This window comes from Hipposideros armiger, unplaced genomic scaffold (assembly GCF_001890085.2).
Source record: "Hipposideros armiger isolate ML-2016 unplaced genomic scaffold, ASM189008v1 scaffold_1071, whole genome shotgun sequence".
NCBI classification, from domain to species: Eukaryota; Metazoa; Chordata; class Mammalia; order Chiroptera; family Hipposideridae; genus Hipposideros; species Hipposideros armiger.
The window spans coordinates 501475-506790 of record NW_017732421.1 but is presented as its reverse complement, the minus strand read 5'-3'; the positions used below and the strand labels follow the sequence as shown (position 1 = coordinate 506790).

The following is a 5316-nucleotide window of genomic DNA, read 5'->3' as shown; positions in this document are numbered from 1 at the left end:
TATTCATGATTTTATAGATTTTTTTCTAAAAAGAAGGGCATCTGAAATCATATAAGCTTCAAACCTGGGTCAACCTGTGAGCCTGGCTGTAGTGGGTGTTCAGAGAGGGGAGCTGCCCTCTCTCTTGGATGGTGGACTCTCAAGAGTAGAAGGAGAAAGAAGATGAGGAAACAGACCAAGTGAGAAATGGACCATAAGGCGTGGGTGGTAGAGGGGGGCCTGTTAACTTCCTTCCTGGCCCACCCCCTCGAACACAGGTCGCGACTCCCTTCAGGGGGCTCTGCGCACGCGTGGACTGAGGGTCCCCTTCCATCTGCTGCCTTGGGGCTGCCTGAAAGCTTCGCAGAGCTTTGGTGACTTCCTGGAGCTTAATTGATAACCAGCCAGTGAGTGGAGCTAAAGCTTCATGAGATAGCTGCTTGTCCCACAGACCTGCCGGGGATTTCCTGCCTAATCATCCTCCCTCGGTGTGTTTCCAGCTCCTTCGTCACCTTACGTGAACAGTCCCACCGAGGAGCTTATCTCAGCCTGGTGGAGCCCAGGGTCACACGTCCAGAGAGCCTCTTTGTGTCACACCCAGCTCACTCCGCAGCCTCATTCTCCTTTCACAGCCCTGGCCTCTGGCATTCTCAGGGCTAAACTGATGCGCAGTCAGCGGGGGTTTTATTCAACTCCCTAGCCTGGGGAGAAATCCTTTCTCTTATTCTTTGGCACAGAAAATGAGCACACGGGCATTTGAATTCCTTAAACCAAACAGGGTGTTTAAGCCAGGGGTTGCAAACTCAAATGCCTACAGGGGCCAGGCTGGCAGCATTAGTGGAGAGGGTGGTAAGGAGGGGGGGGGCTATGCCAGGCTTGAGAGCACGCTGTGGTTTCTCAGAGGTGGGCAGCAGCTACCCGGATCCAGTCAATGGATCCTGATTGGATTACAGGTCAAGAGCCTCATGGTTCTCGGGTAGTTCAGGAGAAAGCGTACAGCTGGATTTTCTGTGAAATTTCCCAATTTTTAAAACACTTTCTGGGCCAAACAAAACACTTCTGTGGGCTCGTCTAGCGTGTGGGCTGCCAGTTTGAGACCCCTGACGTAAGCTGTGAGGAGAAGTCTGGCTCTGGCTACTTTTTCTTCACTTCTCCCGGCCACTCTGCCCTCTTCAGTTTCAGCGGAAGTGGCTGCTAGTCAGGATACCTTGTAGTTGGTCTGAGGAAGAAACTATTTAGGAAATATTTGGACCTTTCTCAGTAAAGCGTGAGCACAGCATTGGCTCTTTCTTTCATGCTGTCCATTCATTCATTCATTCTGTCCATTCATTCATTCAATTATTGAACAAATATTGAGGGGCTATTTTAGGCACATACCATTCTCTAGGGGCACAGGCGTGGACATAGTACAGCTCTCAAGGAACTCACAGAGAGGTGAGCAAAATCGGTGCTCAGGGTTTTAATACCTGCCTAAGACACATACAGGAACATGGGTGACAGAATTCTTAGCTCTGCCTGAGGGAATCAGGAAAGAATTGTCAGATGATGCAGCGAGGTGTGAAGGTGAAAGCTGGCGAGGAGCTGGGCAGTGGATTTGAAAGCTGAGTGAGCGAATAAAGTAGGTAACAGGCTGGGAGAGCCTTCCCGATAAGGAGAAACAGGTGTGGTAGTGCATGGTGTGTTTGGGAAATGTCACGCAGTCTGTGTGGGGCGCTGGTCTGAGTGATTGCAGAAGATACGGGAGGGTGGTCTAGAGCCAGGCTGGGAATGGCCCTGGGGACCATCTTAAGGGCTCCCATAAACTCTGGGGAGCTACCAAAGTAGCAAAAAGAGGGGAGCTCCACGATCTTACTTGCTTTAGAAAGAATGTCCTGGTTCCAGTGAGAAGCATGATTTAGAAAGCTGGGCTTGGGGGTTTGTGGGGGGTTATGGGATGGGGTAGGGAGTGGAGAAGGAGAAAGGTCAACACATATGGCCAAGCTCACCCCAGACTAGACAATTCAGAATTTCTGGGTTTGAGGCCCCAGCCTTGGGATTAAAAGCTCCCTGAGTGGTTGAGCATTACTGAGCTAGGAGACATCTCAGGGGGGCAACTGAAGTTGCTGGGGAATCCTTGTGTCTTAGGGTCAGGAAGACTATAGGCCTTACTCAATCCAATCGCTCAATTTCACTGATGGGCAACTGAGGCCCTATAGGGACATTTGCTGTTACATCAAAAAAGGAAACTTTAAAAAAATTAAATAATTAATAAATACATTGAAAAGAACCTGGGATTTGAAGTTAAATGTCTCTGACTTAAATCCTGCCCTTGTTACTCATCAGCTGTGATATGTTGGAAGTCATTGGAACTCTCTCAATCTAATTTTGTCACCTTTAAACTAGAATTAATAATACCTTTTTAAATTGTGGGAGCAGCTGTTTTTGGAAAACACCTTGCACAGTGCCTGGCACACAGTGGTAAATAATAAATGCTACAACTGTTCTGATGAAGTTATAAGGCACCAATTTCTTGTGTCAGGCATGGTATCAGAACTACTCTGCTAAGAAGACTCAAGTGATAGGGTGGTCGGCTGCAAGGAGGGTGGTTATCAGAAAAAAATCTTATGGAATCTGTGTTATGAGCACAGATTAAATGGAAGGGAAGGACTGGATTTAAAATCCCTTCCATAACTCATCCCCTACACTTCTTTTTTTTTTTTAAAGCATGTGCTATTAGCCATTATTTTATGTTGCTTCCTTGTGCACAATTGTTTCTGCTTAAAAAAATAATAATTTCTATTTTAAAATAGTCTCACAAGAAGTTGCAAAAATGATAGAGATTTTCTGTTTCCCTTTCGCTCAACTTCACCTGATGATGATATCTCATATAATCATATAAGATATGATTCTGTTGTTTATTTATCTCTGACAGAGCTGTACTCATACTGCTCTTGTTTCTGACTCGTCTCACTTAACATCATAGTCAACACACTTTCCCTTATCATAAATTCATAGTAAACATGCATTTTAATGTCTTGATGGTCTGTACTCTAAATAAATTCCTTGCTGTTGGGCTGGCAATAGCATTCCAACCAATAGGTTGTTTCTGCTGTTTTGTTATTATAGTATTGCTGGTGAGCATCTTCGTACCTAAGGCTATCTCCATATTCAGTATTATTTCATTAGGATAGGTTACTGAAGGTATAGTTGCTGCGTCAGAGGACATTAATGGGTGAGTTTGTTTTTTTTTTTTTAGAAACTATTTTCTTGTCAACCTTAACGCCATTTTTTGTGGATGAACAGCTTAAGACCACTCAGTGGTTCTTCCTACCATTCAGTGTCCTGAGCAGTGGGGGCTGCTACCAGTCTTCAGGGGCAGCTGAGCACGCCAGCCTTCAGCAGGAAACTCCTGAATAGGCACAGAGGGCACCTGCTCACCCTCAGACCAATCTGCAGCCTCAGGCTGAGCAGCAGTGAACTCGGGAACTAGAGGAGTCCCTTCACCCTGAAATTCCTTCTTGGTCACAGCCTTTACAGCACTGGCCTTCTCTTCATTTTCAATCTCTTAAGGGTCTCTGTAGAAATAGAGGTGAGGCATGACCTCTTACAGGTGCTCATGGGAGACCAGTGCCATGCATGCACAGAACTTCCCAGGCCAGCATCCCCACCTCAGACTCATGGAGTGAGCTCCCTTTTTGTTGCAAAAGATGGCAATGTCCACATAGTGCACAGGAGAGTCTGTGTTACACAGAGCAGTGGTTGGCGGGTTAACATAAGATGCCTCTGTGAGAGGCTGGTGGTCAGCCCTGGCATCGGTAATCACTGGAAGCCTCAGCTCCCGGAAGGCTGCCTGGATTGGTTACTGAAGGTCCCAGGAGTGAAGTGGCCAGCAGTAGGAGTGGCTCCAGTGGCAGCAGCAAACTTCAGCACAGCTTGCTGGCCAGTATTCCTGGACAATATGACACTGACATCAGCCAGGTTTTCAATGGCAACAATGGCACAAGCTGCCAGCAGAAGCTTCTCCCAGGTTCTCTTCAGATTTATGATGTAGAGGTCATCACTTCCATTTGTAGATGTACTGCTCCATTTGGAAGTCAAGGTTGGTGCCACCTCAGTGGGTTCCTGCTGCAAGGAATTTGAAGACATCCTCCTCCTTTATGTGCAGGACCTCAAGGGCTCTGGACATTGTGAAAGATTCCCTTTAAGTTATGTGGGAATCAAGAACAACACTGTGTGGGTCTGTCTCTGGGTACTGTGGATAAAGCTGAAAGGTTTTTGATACGTCTTTATTGGCAGTTGCTGAAGGAGAGCTGCCTGAAATGAACAGGAGGGGCCAGTGCTCCATAAGTTGAGGATGGGATTCCAGGAATAACCTTGAACCGAAAAATCTCTAACAGCCTTGGCAAGTGACTGTGGCTGAAGCTTAGCAGCAGCCAGAGCCCCAGGTCCCTGCTGAGACTCAATCACGCTCTACCCACTCGACTCCTGGCCGAGAAGCCCAGAGCCCAAGGGCTTTGCTCGTCCTGATGTGGCTGCCTGCTCGGTACCACTGCTGAGACTCGCCTCTAATCTCCTGTGTCCAAGCTCTGGGTTATTTTTTCCTTCCCTGTTTCAGGCTATTTCACTGAAATCTGAGTAAATGATTGATCACTTTAAAGCAAGGAACAAATGGACTTGCTGGGCAATCAGACTTCCTTCCAGCCAGTGTGCATTTGTGCACCCAGTGGTGGGTGCCCTGTCATCAGCGTAAGATGGTGGGAATTTTTTGTGCTGCGACAGGCAGGACAATCCCAGTGGTGTGTCTGGGCTGCAAATAAAGGCCGAACAGGAACACTCTCAGCATAGGGACTGGGCATGTGGGCCCTCATTCAGGGCTGAAAGTTTTCATGCTGATGGAGTGGGGGCCACAGGGGCAAGTGCTGAAGTGGGAGAAGGAAAATGTGAACTGAACTGGCGGCTAATTCCCCCAGCATGGGTTAGAGCCTGGCACTTGTTTTCCATATTGCAAATGATAATCTCTTACCCATGAGGAGTGACTACCTGCAAATTACCACCAGCATCACCACATTTATTGAATATCTACTATGTGCCAGACTCTGTGATAGGTGTTTTACATGCATTAGCTCAGTTAAACCTACATCAGTCTTTCTTTCTTTCTTTCTTTCTTTCTTTCTTTCTTTCTTTCTTTCTTTCTTTCTTTCTTTCTTTCTTTCTTTCTTTCTCTTTCTTTCTTTCTTTCTTTCTTTCTTTCTCTTTCTTTCTTTCTTTCTCTTTCTTTCTTTCTTTCTTTCTCTTTCTTTCTTTCTTTCTTTCTTTCTTTCTTTCTTTCTTTCTTTCTTTCTTTCTTTCTTTCTTTCT

General features: G+C 46.4%; 1 pseudogene; it reads right to left on the bottom strand.

The window, feature by feature from the left end:
• Positions 1 to 3292: 3292 nt before the first annotated feature.
• LOC109376222 (40S ribosomal protein SA pseudogene) lies at positions 3293 to 4144 on the bottom strand (annotated as a pseudogene).
• Positions 4145 to 5316: the final 1172 nt, after the last annotated feature.